This window comes from Mobula birostris, chromosome 5 (assembly GCF_030028105.1).
Source record: "Mobula birostris isolate sMobBir1 chromosome 5, sMobBir1.hap1, whole genome shotgun sequence".
Taxonomy (NCBI): Eukaryota; Metazoa; Chordata; class Chondrichthyes; order Myliobatiformes; family Myliobatidae; genus Mobula; species Mobula birostris.
Genome location: NC_092374.1, coordinates 32139212 through 32156089, shown reverse-complemented (window position 1 = coordinate 32156089; position 16878 = coordinate 32139212). Strand labels below are relative to the sequence as shown.

At 40.4% G+C, this 16878-nt stretch overlaps 2 long non-coding RNA genes across 2 annotated transcripts in view; one reads left to right on the top strand and one right to left on the bottom strand.

Annotated features, from left to right (window-relative positions):
• Positions 1–10994, bottom strand: part of LOC140197216 (uncharacterized) — a 39426-nt gene extending 28432 nt beyond the window's left edge. Inside the window, exons 1-2 of the long non-coding RNA XR_011885882.1 lie at positions 10876–10994; positions 10561–10658 (exon numbers count right to left, since the gene is read on the bottom strand). This is a non-coding gene — a long non-coding RNA (uncharacterized lncRNA). The remainder of the gene's footprint in view (positions 1–10560; positions 10659–10875) is intronic.
• LOC140197214 (uncharacterized) lies at positions 6072–16525 on the top strand. Its single transcript, XR_011885881.1, has 3 exons — positions 6072–6211; positions 10119–10275; positions 15236–16525. It is a non-coding gene; the product is annotated as an uncharacterized lncRNA (long non-coding RNA).
• Positions 16526–16878: the final 353 nt, after the last annotated feature.

The following is a 16878-nucleotide window of genomic DNA, read 5'->3' as shown; positions in this document are numbered from 1 at the left end:
CCCTATTTCTTATAAATTCAATGCTTGACCCTCTTCACATCCAAAAATCTATCAATTTAAAACTGACTGATCACCCTTTAGGGTAATGAATTCCAAAGACTGAGTGAAGAATTTTCATCATAGTCCGGAATGAAAAAATCTCTCTTTAGACCCATGCCTTAACTAAATTCAGAAAAGAAGGAAATGTGTGCTAATATTATGTTACCCTTTATAAAATTCTTCTAGCTGTTATTTCAAAGCTCCTGCCATAATGTTTCTGTTTTGGCCATCATCCATTCATAAGCTTGACTTTCTCATTTTAATGATGGTTGTACCAAATCGATGGCCAACTCTAGGGTGTGTTCTGATGTGGTACCAACTAACTTCTCCTTCTCCGAGGATTGTCACTTTGCTGTGGTGAAGAGGCTTGCAATTTACTGAGATCCTGAGAGCAATGCCACCTTGAGTTTAGACATCTCACACTTCCAGTAGCTCCTGGTAGGGTCACCCATGGTGGAAAGGTCAAGGGGATATCCCAGTCAAAGAGCGATCCAACCAGATTTTGCTATTCTTCACTGATTTACAGTTTTAGCTTCATCTTCCCACCTGACCTTAAGTTGAAGACTCACTCTGCTGATTGTAAAAGTATGGGCATAGTTTCCAATCTCATGTTTTATCCTCGAGAAAGTTAAGGTTGTTTATATTTACATGTTTTCCCAACTCCTCTCATAAAATAAGAGAAAAAGTTAATCATCTGCAACATGTCACTTCAATCACTTTAGTTCCTAATACATGTAGATGTACAGTGGTATGCAAAAGTTTTGGCACCCCGGTCAAAATTTCTGTTATTGTGAATAGCTAAGTGAGTAAAAGATGAACTAATTTCCAAAAGGCATAAAGTTAAGGATGACACATTTCTTTAAATTTTAAGCAAGAGAACTTTTTTATTTCCATCTTTTACAGTTTCAAAATAACAAAAAAGGAAGAGGGCCTGAAGCAAAAGTTTGGGCACACTGCACGGCAGTACTTAGTAACACCCCCTTTGGCAAGTATCACAGCTTGTAAACACCTTTTGTTTGCTAAGAGTCTGTCAATTCTTGTATGGAGGATTTTCGCCCATTCTTCCTTGCAAAAGGCTTCTAGTTCTCTGAGATTCTTGGGCCGGCTTGCATGCACTGCTCTTTTAAAGTCTATCCACAGATTCTCCATGATGTTTAGGTCAGGAGACTGTGAGGGCCATGGCAAAACCTTCAGCTTGCGCCTCTTGAGGTAGTCCATTGTGGAGTTTGAGGTGTGTTTAGGATCATTATCCTGTTGTAGATGCCATCCTCTTTTCATCTTCAGCTTTTTTACAGACGCTGTGATGTTTGCTTCCAGAATTTGCTGCTATTTAATTGAATTCAATCTTCCCTCTACCAGTAAATGTTTCGCGTGCCACTGGCTGCAACACAAGCCCAAAGCATGATCGATCCACCCCCATCCTTAACAGTTCGAGAGGTTCTTTTCATGAAATTCTGCACCCTTTTTTCCCCAAACGTACCTTTGCTCATTGCGGCCAAAAAGTTCTATTTTAACTTAATCAGTCCACAGGACTTGTTGCCAAAATGCACCAGGCTTGTTTAGATGTTCCTTTGAACCTTTTGAATAGAACTTTTTGGCCACTTAAACATTCCTACACTTTCTGTTGATAACCAGAAACAGTTGGATCAACCTATTTTGTATGAGGAAATAGCCACCTCTTTAGGAACTCTGAGGTGTATACCATCAGGTCCAGATGACTTATCTAACTTTACACACTTCATATCCCCCAACACCTGGAACTTCCACCATACTGCTAGGGTCTTCCAAAAAGAAGACTGATGCAAAAGACCTATTCAGTTCATCCCCTATTTTGTTGTCCCCCATTACTACCTCTCCAGCATCATTTTCCAGTGTCTGATATCCACTCTCACTTCTCTTTTACCCTTTATGTATCTGAAGAAACTTTTGGTATCTCCTTTTGGCTAGCTTAGTTTTGCATTCCACCTTTACCTTCTTAATGACATTTAGTTGCCTTCTGTTGGCTTTTAAAAGCTAATCCTCCAATTTCCCACTAATCTTTGCTCTATTATATGCCCTCTCTTGGCTTTTATTTTAGGGATGTATATATCCTGCACCTTCTGAATTGCTTCAGAAACCCCAGTCATTGCTGCTCTATCGTCATCCTACCAGTGTTCTTTTCATTCAATTCTGGCCCACTCCTCTCTCATGGCTTCGTAGTTCCCTTTACTCCACTGTAACACTGATACATCTGACTTTAGCTTCTCTTTCTCAGATTTCAGAGTGAATTTGATCATACTATGATCACTTGGCCCTAAGGGTTCTTTTACCTTAACCTCTCTAATCAACTCTGATTCATTGCACAACACCCAATCCAGAATAGCTGATCCTCTGGTAGGCTCAACCATGAGCTGCTCTACAAAGCCACCTCATCGGCACTCTAGAAATTCCTCCTCCTGTAGTCCAGCACCAACCTGATACAGTATTCCCAATCTACCTGCATATTGAAGTTCCCCATAACTATTGTAACATTGCCCTTTTGGCATGCTTTTTCTATCTCCCTTTGTAATTTGCAGGCCATATCCTTACTACTATTTGGTGGTCTGTATACAACTCCCATCAGGGTCTTTTTACCCTTGCAGTTCCTTAGCTCTATCCACAATGATTCAGCACTTTTCATCCCTATGTCACCTCTTCCTAAGGATTTGGTTTCAGTTTTTTACCAACAGAGCAACACCACCCCTTCTGCCTTCAACCTGTCCTTTCGATACAATGTGTATCTATGGACATTAAGCTCCCAGCTGTAATCTGTCAGCCATGATTCTGTGATGCCTAATGCATCATACCTGCCAATCTGTAACTGTGCTGCAAGTTCATCTACCTTATTCCATATACTGCGCACATTCAGATACAACACCTCAGTCCTGTATTCACCCTTTCTGATTTTGTCGCATCATGTGCAACCATATGATTCCTGACTTTGTCTGATGTCTTACCAACGACTGGCTCCACAATCTCTCCGCTAACTGTTCTGGCTCTCTGGTTCCCATCCCCCTGCAACTCTAGTTTAAATCCCACATTGCGGTATTAACAAATCTTCCCACTAGGATATTAGTTCCCCTCCAGTTCAGGTGCAAACTGACCCTTCTGTACAGGTCCCACCTTTCCTGGAAGAGAGCCCAATGATCCAAAAATCTTATGCCTGTCCTCTTACACCAACTCCTTAGCCACATACTAAACTGTATAATCTTCCTAGTTCTAACTTCACTAGCATGTAGCACGAGTATCAGTCCTGAGAACACAATCCTGGAGGTCCTGCCCTTTAACTTAGCACCTAACTCCCTGAACCTTATCATTCATCCTACCCATGTCATTGGTACCCACGTGGACCACGACTTCTGGCTGTTCAAACTTCCCACTTAAAGAATGCTGAGGATCTGAAATATCCCAGACCCTGGCACCCGGGAGGCAACATACCATCTGGGAATTTCATTCTTGCCCAAAGAACCTTCTGCCCATTCCCCTAACTAATGAATCCCCTAAACAAAGTAGTTAATAGTTTTCTTTGTTTTGTTTGCTACAGGCAAATAGGCTCCGTGCTTCACCAGCACCATCTTAAACTGGGAATTTACAACCCTGAGATTAATTTTCTTGCAGGCATACTCAAGCAATCCATAACAGAATAATAACCAAGATAGAATCAATGAAAGACAGCACCAACTGGGTGTTCAACCAGCGTGCAAAAGACAGCAAACTGTGCAAATACAAAAAGCAAGAAATAATAGTAACAAATAAAGAAGCAAAAGATATCAAGAACATGAGATAAAGAGTCCTTGGAAGAGAGCCCACATGTTGTGGGAACATTTCAGTAATGGGGCAAGAGAAGTTGAGTGAAGTTATCCCCTTTGATTCAAGAGCCTGATGGTTGAGGAGTAATAACTGTTCCTGCACCTGGTGGTATGAGACCTGAGGCTCCTGTACCTTTCTTCTGATGGGATCAGCGAGAAGAGAGCATGATCTGGGTGGTGGGATGTCCCTGATGATTGATGCTGCTTTCCTGCTACAACGCTCTTTGTAGATATGCTCAGTGGTGAGGAGTCTTTACCCGTGATGGACCTGTCCATATCCACTACTTCTTGTAGGATGTTCCATTCAAGGGCATTGGTGTTTCCATACCAGTCTATGATGCAGCCAGTCAATATACTCTCCACCACACATCTACAGAAATTTGTCAAAGTTTTAGATGTCATGTCAAATCTTCGCAAACCCGTAAGAAAGTAGAGGTGCTGCCGTAATTTCATTGTAATAGCACTTATGTGCTGGGCGCAGGACAGGTCCTGCGAAAGGATAACGCCAAGGAATTTAAAGTTGCTGACCCTCTCCAGCTCTGATCTTCTGATGAGGACTGGCTCATGGACCTTCGCTTTCCTCCTCCTGAAGTCCTTGGTCTTGCTGACATTGAGTAAGAGGTTGTTGTTGTGGTACCACTCAGCCAGATTTTTAATCTCTCTCCTATATGCTGATTCATCACCACCTTTGATTCAGCCTAATTAAGTTGCTATTCTAATCGCAAAAATCATCAATATTGTGGTTTTTGTTCATTGATGGTCTGATTGTTGGCAATAGGTATCTCATGTTTAATTTCTTACAGCATAATTCCTAATTATTGGCAATATGAATGGCCCAAAATGCCGACTATTTATCCATTTCCATAGATGCTGCCTGACCTGATTTCCTCCAGCATTTTGTGTGTTGATTTCCAGCTTCTGAATTTCTTGTGTTTATGAGTTGATGATGTTTTTATTTACATAGACAAATTAGGTATTGAACCACAAAAAAAGCCTGCATTAAAATAGTAGGCAATAGAATACAATAAACATATTAACCAAATCGGTTGGAATTATGATCAACAGCAATTTTCACACCAATAACTATTCATCTGCAGCCTATTGATCAAATGCATATTGGTTCTCTTTAAACAATAACAAATTACGTCATGCCATTGTCAAAATCTCAGTGTGAAGACTGCAGGTATCAGTCCTGAAAGCTCTGAACTTTATGCATTGTTAATGTCACAATACATAAAGAATGGATTATTTGCAGAATGTTGCTGATGAAGTCAATGATATTGTGTATTTCATCTGTGACCTCATGTCAAGCTCTAGCCTTTGAAATCACGTGCACAGACCCAGACGAACCGTGGGCAGGAGGAGTCAGTAACTGTGAGATTTGACATGAAATGTAAGTGTATTACAGATAGCTGGGAATAATTTCAAGGATACCATTTATTATTTTGAACAAATGTTATAAATTGCCAGAATATTAATGTTCCAGTGTATGACTTCATATGGGTCTTTTGGTTATTGACTTGGAGTAACTCCCACTTTACTTACTGTTTGTTGTATGGGCATTGAGCAGTATTTCACTGCCCAAACATGCATTCGTTCATTACAATAATATTATTAATTCTCATGTAGCAAGCAGTTTGAGCTTCGAGGTACTTTTCACAGCATGACTGATGCTGTACAGTATTCAGTCATCAACATTACAGGAGGAGGCACAATTCATTGTCACTTTCTTGGCTGTGGGATATTAAAAAGATGATTGATGTTGCAAACCACAACAGCCATTCATTTACGCACAAACTTCACAGTGATTACTGTCATGAATTATTTTCAATAGAGCAATCAGCAGGAACATCTGTAACTACTAACAATTCGTGCAATATAGTTATAAAATCTTATCTTGATCATCTGTAATATGATCTATTATTTCTCCTCTGGTGTATATTAATATACACCAAGCCTTTGTTCTCTATTAATGCGCTGTCGGCAGATCCATGTAGTCATAAAATTAGGAACAATTATGTGGTTGTACAGTTCCCTGTTGAGAGAAGCAGTGTGTGCCATTTGCTTGGATTTTCAGAAGGCACTTGATAAGGTGCCACACACGAGGCTGCTTAACAAGATAAAATTCTATGGTGTTACAGGAAAGATAATGGCAATGGATAGAGGATTGGCTGACAGGCAGGAGGCAGCGAGTGTGAATAAACAGAGCCTTTTCTGGTTGGCTGCCAGTGACTAGTGGTGTTCCTCAGGGGTCAGAATTGGAACCACTACTTTTCATATTGTTTGTCAATGATTTGGATAACGGAATTGATGGCTTTGTGGCAAAGTTTGCGGATGGTACGAAGGTAAGTGAAGGGGTTGGTAGTGCTGAGGAAGCAATGTGATTGTAGCAGGACTTAGACAAACTGGAAGATTGGGCAAAAAAGTGGCAGATGGAATACAATGTTGGGAAATGTATGATAATGCATTTTGGTAAAAGGAACAAAAGTGCAGACTGTTATCTAAATGGGGAGAAGGCTCAAACATCAGAGGTGCAGAGGGTCTTAGGAGTACTCGTGCAAGACTCCCAGAAGGTTAATTTACAGTTTGGTAAAGAACGAACATGCAATGTTGGCATTTATTTCAAGGGGAATAGGATATAAAAGCAAGGAGATAAAGCTGAGTCTTTATAAGATACTAGTCAGGCTGCACTTGGAGTATTGCTAACCGTTTTGGGCCCCGTATCACAGAAAGAATGTGATGTCATTGGAGAGAGTCCCGAGGAGGTTCACAGGAATGATTCTGGGAATGAATGGGTTAACATATGAGGAACATTTGGTAACTTTGGGCCTGTACTCACTGGAACTTAGAAGAATGTGGGGGTGGGGGTGGGGAATCTCATTGAAACCTACTGAATGTTCCAAGGACTAGATCGGGTGGATGTGGAAAGGATGTTTCCTGTGGTGGAAAAGAGGGCACAGCCTCAAAATTGAGGGGTGACCCGTTAGAACAGAGGTAAGGTGGAAATTTTTTAGCTAGAGAGTAGTGAATCTGTGGAATACTCTGCCATAGACTGGTGAAGTCGAAGTCCCTGCGTATATTTAAGACAGAAGTTGATCGTTTCCGATCGGTCAGGGCATCAAAGGATATAGCAAGTAGGCAGGTGTATGGGGTGGAGCTGGACCCAGGATTAGCCATGATGGAATGGTAGAGCAGACTGGATGGGCTGAATGGCCCGGTTCTGCTCCTATGAGTTATGGTCATGTTCATTTGTAGGTGGTTTTATTTAATGCACCCTGGAAATTGAATCCTCTATTCAACCTCTACCTGATCATGTACAGGACATAATTACAGTGGATGGAAGGAGGCATGTGTTCTGAGTGACAGGTGCAATACCTGAGAACTAAACGCCACCCTCACCCTCAGATCTCATTCAGGCAACACAAAAGTATAGCGCGAAAAGTAAAAGTGCAGGGGGGATGTGTCTTTGGGCCTTTAGGGATTTCAGTGGTCTCTAATTTCAAAGTTCAACAATCAAAGTAAACTTATTATCAAAGTACATATACATCACCATATACAACCCTGAAATTCATTTTCTTGAGGTGTAACCCAGGTTAATTAAACCCAAAATTGGAATGTTAGAAAGTTCTACCTGCGGAGGAATGGAAACGAGGTTTACCGATTTTTTAAAAACAGAATTTGAGAAAAACGCTATGCAAGGGGGGGGCAGGCTGGACACAGGACGGGTAAGGAGAGAAACACAGCATCGATTAGAAGCTGAAGTCATGAGATGTTAAGAGTGGAATTGGTAGTATCTTTACCCTACTAACGTGAAACACTCAGGGTGAAACCCTTGGAGGAGAGACAATAGCGATAGAAGATTTATTGAAGCTATAGCTATAACATACAACAGCTATAATGAGACAATATCGGCAGAGACCAGTGTCCAAAATCCCTACTGTGTAGCCGGAAATCAGATCTGCAAAGTCATACCAAGGCATTTGGTCAAGTATTGTACAAGTTTATGAATTGGTTTACTCTGGATGATCAACTATTTCATCCAACGAACCAAGATGGCGAGCACCCAAGATGAAGAACCAGTGCGGGAATGAAATGTGTAATGATGCAGAGGATTTAATATGGTTGGATGATAAGCTATTTTCATTCGGAAAATCCAAATTTGATTTTCTGCAAGAATTGATTATTTTTGCAAAGATTTTGATAAGCTACTGAATGAGATTTACGTTGTTTAAGAGTTGTGATGTTGGAGAATTGTCGTGAAAGGAGTTAAACTGTGTATATATAAATTTTGAATTTGAATTTAAACTTGTAGATACGCTGCCTGGAAGTGAAACTGAAGTTAACTCTAATACTTGAGAATATGAATCATATTTGGTTTTCTGACTAACTAGGGATGAGTAAAAAGCGAAGTTTAGTCTGTAAACTTTTAAATAGGGAATAACATTAGATCTAATTAGTTAGAGAATTTGGAGTAACAAAGGTTATTCTAATGAATATCACTGATTCTAATTAAAAAGGAATTTGTTGTGGTTTGATATCTAAGATTTGGAACGTAAACAGAATGTTGGAATTTTGAATTGTTCTTGCTCATGTAAATATTTTGTACATTTTGTTTTTTTTCTTATAAACAAAATCTTATTTCCAGAGTGTGTGGTTTCTATTCACTGCCTCCTTCCGATACCTGAATTCTTCTGACGGCCTATTAGCGCCTAGTGTAATTTGATTTTCTCTAAAGAGTGTGACGACTAGTCACACAGAATAAGGCTGGTGCTACGCAGGTGTTACAAGGGCATACTCAATAAACCCATAATAGAATAATAACCATGGTAGGATCAATGAGAGACAGCATGAACTTGAGTGTTCAGCCAACGTGCAAAAGACGACAAATTGTGCAAATACAAACAGAAAGAAATAATAATAACAAGAAGAAACAATCAAACACACTACAAGATTATGCAACAGTTTAACTTATTTACACAGGCACAATCAAGTGGCAAACATCTTTCATCAAAATTGTGCTTTAAAATACAAACTAATAAATGAAATCACGCCTTACCATACATACAAGCCTGATCCAGTTTTAGAGTCAGAATACCACAAATTATATTATGACTAATCAGTTATTACAGACAAGGCAATCCATAATAACTGTCTGGATATAGTAATATAGGATAAACAGCAAGAACAACCTATTTGATAGATATAGCTATTCCAAACAAATAATTTACAGAAATTAATAAGTAAAAAAAAAGCAGAAATATGCTGAATTAAAAGAGGAAATTGAAAGACTTTAGAACATGAATAGGGTATACATTGTACCGATAGTAATATCAACAAATGGTGTCACCCCAAAGGCACTACACAACACCATTAAACAATTAGGGCTACACAGTAATCGCTGTAAATCTTCAGAAATCCACAATACTAAACACAACTAGGATACTCTGAAAGTTTCTAGCAATTGACAAATGAGCATGCTTGGTTATGCCTGTACCTCAGGTTTTACCTGCTTGAGCTGAGCAAAAAAAAAAGAGGAAATAAATAATCAATAAATGTCAAGAACGTGAGATGAAGAGACCCTGACAGTAAATAAATAGGTTGTGGGAACAGCTCAATGATGAAGTGAAGTTGAATGAAGTTAACTGTTCCTGAACCTGGTGGTATGAATCCAGAGGCTCCTGTACCTACTTCCTGATAGCAGCTGTGAGAAGGGAGCACATCTTGGGTGGTGGTGGTCCCTGATGATGGATGCAGCTTTCCAAGACAGTGTTTCACGTAGATCTGCTCAAAGGTGGGGAGGGCTTTACCCATGATGGACTGGGCTGTATCCACTGCTTTTTGTTGGATGTTCTATTCAAGGGCATTGGTGTTTCCATACCAGGCTGTGACGCAGCCAGGCAACATACTCTCCATTACAGATCTACAGAAGTTTGTCAAAGTTTTAGATGTCATGCCAAATCTTCACTAACTCTTATGGAAGTAGAGTCGCTGCCATGCTTTTATTGTAATTGCATTAAAGTGCCAGGCCTTGGACAGACCCTATGAAATGATTACACACCGAGGAATTTAAAGTTGTTGACCCTCTCCACCTCAAATCTTCTGGTGAGGACTGGATCACGATCCTCTGGTCTCCTCCTCCTGAAGTCAATAATACTGGTCCTACTGACATTGAGTATGAGGTTGTTGTTATGGCACCACTCAGCCAGATTTTCAATCTCCCTCTAAATGCTAATTTGTTACCATCTTTGACAGAGGTATCATCAGCAAACATAAATGTGGCATTGGAGCTGTGCTTAGCCACACCGTCACAAGTGTAAAGCGAATAGATCTGGCGGCTAAACACACAGCCTTGTGGTGCAGCCGTGCTGATGGAGACCGTGGAGGAGCTGCTGTTGCCAATCCAAAGCAGGTGGGGACCTCAAACCGCTGAAGTGCGAGGCTAAAGATGTCAGCAAGCACTTCGGCCAGCTGATCGGCACAGGTCTTTAGTACTTGTCTGGGCCAGGTGTTTTTCAGGGCTTCATCCTCCTGAAGGCTGCTCACACGTCAGCCTCAGAGACGCAATCACAGCATCACTGGGGGATGTGGGAATTTGTGATGGTTCCTTCATGTTTTGATGGTCAAAGCAAGCATAGAAGACATTGAGCTCACCCGGAAGCAAAGCCCTGTTGTCGCTTAAGTCACTGGCTTTTACCTTATAACTGGTGATAGAATCCAAGCCCTTTCACAACTGTAGAACATCCTTCATTGATTAAAGTTTAGTCTGGAATTGGCACTTCACCCGTGAGATGCCTGTGAATTTACAAAGATCATTAACATGAGATTGCTGTGAGATCAGGGACCATCTCAAAAAGGCCACCCACCCTACCACCAATGCCAAGATAAGTTTAACATAGAACATAGAACATAGAATAGTACGGCTCAGTACAGGCCCTTCGGCCCACAATGTTGTGCCGACCCTCAAACCCTGCGTCCCATATAAGCCCCCACCTTAAATTCCTCCATATACCTGTCTAAGGCTTCTCAAGCTGTAATTTAGGAATAGCAAAAGGCCATCCATGTTAATACTTTTACATAGGGGAGGACCTTAGTAGTGTCTGCATATTTTGTTACTAAGGGAAGCCTGTACCTCATCCCTCATAGATAAGGATGACCGAGCATTGTAGAAGTCTTGTGTATGTCAAGAACTTCCTTTAAGTGACACACTTCCTTCCTGTAACAACTCTGTTGGTAACATCCCTTTTATTTAACAGCTATTGTTTAACTTATAATAAGCAATAGCAGAGGAGAAATACTAGCAGATAAAGTTTGCTTTCTGCTTTGCTGCTATCTACAATCCAAATTTCTAGACATTTTTGCCTCTGTCTTATCCATTGTTAATTCCTGTGAACTCTGTTCTTAATACCCTTTGTTTCCTCATATTTTCTGTACTGTCAACCACTTTGTTTAGTCACCATAGGGCTCTGTTCTTATTATATTCCTGGTTCTCATTCTTTCAACATCTCTACTAATGTATTTATTCAAAACTCGGTTGCATTTTTCCTTCTTGATTCTCTCTGGGCTGTTCATTTCACTGATAATTGCTTGACTAATGAATTGTACAAGTACACTAGTTTTAACAACCATATCACATTAAACTGTACAAAATACAATGATTCTTTGGCATTCATCATTTTTGGGTTATTATCTTAGATTCCTATGGTCATTCATTTCATTAATTTGATATAGTAATTAAAGCCAACACAAAATAATGCAGCATGACTTTAGCTATATACATACAAAAAGATAATGCAGGAAAACACCAGCTGGTTCCTTCAACATTTCTCTTTGTGCCTCGTTCCATGCAGGCCACAGTTACACAATCTCCTGGGTAGTGAGTAAACACAGAAATAATGTTAGAAATTAACAAGAAGAACTCTCAGGAATTCCTTTCCACCTCATTTGTGACTATTAAGATTTATTGGTTTACAGACTGTTGGTATCATTGGCAATAATGACAATTACTCCTATTTTTCCCTGAACAGAGGAGGTGATGAAGAGTTAACCACACTGAGGGCTTGGAATCACACATAAGCCATATGATGACAGATATTCATCCCTTAAGAATATCTGCAAACTGGATGCACTTTTACAACAATGCAGTGATTTCATGCTCACCATAATTAAGATTTTTAAAAATTAAAATGTAGATTTAGACAGTGACTTCAACTTAAAATCTTAACCACTGTGATGAAACTCATCACTCTGGATCAATGGTCTAGATCTCTGAATACTGATCCAATAACTAAATCACAAAGTTATCATAGCATTATACTTGTCTCTCTGATGACTTTATCCTTCTTACGTTTTGGCCTGAGGTTTCTGAATTCAATTCCCATTTCAGTGACTTGAGCACTAACACTTAGGCCCAATCCTTTCAGTTCAGAGAATTGTTGAAGAATTGTTTGTTTTGCGTGCAACATTAAACAGAAGCCCTGCCTGCTCCATCCATCAGGTGATTATGAAAGATTGAAAGACACTGTTCTGAACAAGGTCATAGATACCTTGTTTATCATTTATCACAGAACCAATATCACCAGAGCACTTCATTCAGTTACTTTCACATCGATATCAATGAAAGCCTGCTTTATACATGTTGGTTGCTGGATTTCCTACTTTTCAACAGGGCGATCTCTCTAAAATACTTTCAGGCGATATATGAGTATTTGGATAGACAGAGACTTATTAGGGATAGTCAGCGTGGCTTTGTGCATGGTAGTTCATGTCTAATCAATCTTATAGAGCTTTTCCGAGGATGTTACTAGGAAAGTTATTGAAGGCAAGGCAGTGGATGTTGTCTACATAGACTTTAGCAAGGAATTTGACCAAGTCCCACTTGGGAGGCAGGTCAGGAAGGGTCAGTCACTTTGCATTCAAGGTAAGGTAGTAAATTGGATTAGACATTGGCTTTGCGGGAGAAGCCCAAGAGTGGTGGTAGATGGTTGCCTCTCTGACTGGAGGCCTGTGACCAGTGGAGTGCTGCAAGGATTGGTGCTGGGTCTGTTGTTGTTTGTCATCTATATCAAAGATCCAGATAATAATATGGTTAATTGGATCAGCAAAATTGTGGATGACACCAAGATTAGGAGGGAACAGCGAGGAAGACTGTAAGAGTATGCAGTGGGATCTGGATCAGCTGGAAAAACAGGACTGAAAAATAGCAGATAGAATTTAATGCAGACAAGTGCAAAGTGTTGCACTTCGGTCGGACCAACCAGGGACAATCTTACATAGTGAATGGTAGGGTACTGAGGAGTGTGGAAGAACAAAGGGATCCTGGATTACAGGTCCATAATTCATTAACACGTAGATAGGGTCATAAAGAAAGCTTTTGGCGCATTGGCCTTCATAATCTCGCGTGGTCTGTACACACCAGTTGTGTGGTGAAAAAGGTACAATAGCGCCTCTTTCACCTCAGACAGTTGAGGAAGTTTGGTATGGGCCCCCAAATCCTAAGAACTTTCTACAGGGGCACAATTGAGGGCACCCTGACTGGCTGCATCACTGCCTGGTATGGGAACTGTACCTCCCTTAATCGCAGGATTCTGTGGGGAGTGGTGCAGACAGCCCAGCACATCTGTAGTTGTGAACTTACCATGATTCAGGACATTTACAAAGACAGGTGTGAGAAAAGAGCCCGAAGGATCATTGGGGACCCGAGTCACCCTAATCACAATCTGATCCAGTTGCTACCTTCTGGGAAACGGTATCGCAGCATAAAAGCCAGGCTCAACAGGCTCCGGGACAGCTTCTTCCACCAGGCCATCAGACTGATTCTCATGCTGATTTGAGTGTATTTCTATGTTACATTGACTGTTCTGTTTATTATAAATTATTATGATTGCACATTGCACATTTAGACTGAGACATAACACAAAGATTTTTACTCCTCATGCATGTGAAGGATGTAAGAAATAAAGTCAATTCAATAAATTAAAGTATTGAGTACAGGAAATGGGATGTTATGTTGAAGTTGTATAAGACATTGGTGAGGGCTAATCTGGTGCAGTTTTAGTCCCATACCTACAGGACAGATGTAAATAAGGTTGAAAGAGTACAGAGAAAATTTACGAGGGTATTGCTGGAACTTGAGGACCTGAATAATAAAGAAAGATTGAATAGGTTCAGACTTTATTCCTTGGAGCTTAGAAGGTTGAGTGGAGGTTTGATAGATGTATGCAATATTATGAGGGGTATAGATAGGGTAAATTCCAGCAGACGTTTCCACTAAGGTTGGGTGGGTCTACAACTAGAGGTCATGGGTTAAGGATGAAAGGTGAAATGTTTAAGTGGAACACAAGGGGAAACTTCTTCAGTCAGTGGGTCATGAGCGTGTGGAATGAGCTGCCAGCACAAGTAGTGCATGTGAGCTGATTTCAACGTTTAAGAGAAGTTTGAATAGGTACAGGGATGGGAAGGGTTGGGAGGGCTATGGTCTGGTTGCAAGTTGATGGAAGTAGGTGGCTTAAATGGTTTGGCATGGACGAGACTGGCCGAAGAGCCTGTTTCTGTGCTGTACTTTACTATGATATGCAGGGTGCTTTGGAATGGAATTCGTTGTATTATGTAGATCCATTACTAACAAGTTCTGGCAGTCAGTGCTGGCTTGGAGTCCCTCTCCTCCAAACCACACCCACTTCCAGTACACTGTCATTTATGTACATTGGGGAACCTGTCTAGCTTCTTCCGAGTGCTGCATATTGCTACTAGCTATAACTTGTTTCTATGTCTATGAAAGGTCTATGAAAGGAATTTGTGAAAGAAAATATCTAATAATGTACAGTTGATTTCCAAGCTTATGACATTCATATTGTTTATTGGTCTGAGCTATTTTAACCAATACATTGACCAAATTCATTCCTTCCATGAATATTTCAAAGATAAGATCAAGTTTCTCCAAGTCCTGTGCTGCTCTGGTCTAAAGGGCTCCAGCATTTTCTACTTAGCACAATTTATAATATGATTACAAGTTATTAAACCAGATAGCAATCTATTATTGCTTCTTATCAGACCCTTTTCTAAGGTCTTTATTTATTTGATTATAAGGAAACTAAAAGTGGCTGAAACAAGTTCTTTAGAGTGACTGTATAATTTTGTTTCGTTTACAATTAATCATCATATAAAATTTCCACACCATTGTCTACTTTTACAAAAGCCTCATTGTGCTGATAATAGTCTCTTGTAGGCAGATGCATGAGAAATTGAACTCCATTTTATGCACACCTTGTGCTGCGAGAACAAAATCTTGGTGGTGTTAACATGCTTACTGTTACCTTTATCCACATGTGTAATGTCACGTATATTAATGCTTAAATAATTATTTTTTTCAGATCAAGAGCCACTCCTCTGTTATAAGAATCTACCCCTTAGTAATAATGATCAGAGAGACACGCAGAGAGAAGCCGTATTTCCCTGCCCCTCCATGAAGAGAAAAAGAATTATCTGGGAAAGGAGCCTGTGCTGGCCACTGGTTCCTTGAAGCTCCGATCTCCACGTGTCCATGAGGTTCTCCTCATCCATGATGGTTTTTCTCTAGTTGCTCAAGAGTCATCGCCCCTACGTATTTGGAGCTCCTGACTTTTATAGTGTTCGACATCAGCTGAACTGATGGATTTCCATCCCATTGGCTCAAGGTCACCTGACCTACCTGGGTCACCTTCTTACTGGCTCTAGTCCAGGTCTACAAACAACGTTGTTCTATGGTTTCTGCCCCAACCATGTTCCTTTCAGCAGACTGGTTCAAACCAGTCAAAACTAGGTGACCCAGACACTGAGTGTACTGTAATGAGATTACAAATCACTTCCACGTCTGAGAATGGTCTCAGGTTTAGCAGGTCATTAGCTGAAGATTACTGTGTCTACATTGAATTGCTCTGATTAGATTATCCCAGAAGAAGAATCAGTTCAGAGTTCACAAAATGGGGGGAAACAAAAGTCAATTGGTTTATCTGCTCTCCCTGTCCTTGTTTCATCTGAATCCATTGATTTGTAGACTGTGATTCTTTTTGTCTACTTCCACTTTCCTTAATTTATTCAAATCCACTAATTTGTAGATCGTAGTTCTTTCTGATCAATACTTCCACAGGACCATAAAACAGGAGCAGAATTAGGCTATTCAGCCCGTTGAGTCTTCTTCACTATTCAATCATGGCTTTTTTTTTCTCTCATGCTCCTGCATTCTCCTCATAACACTTAATCCTCTTCCGAATCAAGAACCTATTAATCTCTGCTTTAATTAATTCCAATATTCTGACCTTCACAACCCTCCACGGTAATGAGTTCCACAGATTCATCATGCCATGGCCGAAGAAGTTCATCCTTATCTTCTGATGTCCTTTTATTCCGAGATTGTTCTCTCAGATCCCAGATTTTTCTATTATTGGAAACATCCTCCCCAAACTCACTTTATACTGAAAGGACTGGATTCAATAGATTTCAGTGAGATCCCTCCTCATTCTTCTGAACTCCATTGAGTACAGATCCAGAGCCATCAAACTCTCCTCATATATTATGTTTTTCATTCCTGTGATCATTCTTGAGAACCTCTGCTTGACCCTCTCTCAGGCCAGCATTAGTTTCCCTAGACATAAGAGATCCTGCAGATGTTGGAAATCCAGAGCAACACAAACAAACTGCTGAAGGAACTCAGCAGGTCAGGCAACATTTCTGGAGGTTACTAAGTAGTCGACATTTCAGGCCATGACTCTTTATCAGGACTGGAAAGGAAGGGGGAAGAAGCCAGAAACTATTGACAGAAGTCAGAAGCCATTCTAGCTTCTTCCTCTTTCCTGTTCAGTTGTGATGAAGGGTCTTGGCCTGAAACAACTTCTTTCTTCTTTTGCCTGTTATGCTAGTGGAATTTAGGGCAGCAACGAAGGCCCTCCATCCCTGCCAGTGTTCACAGCTTAGTTTACTGTCAGTCATGCAAGTCCCGGGTGGAAACTCAGGAATACCGTCGCACACAGATGTCAAA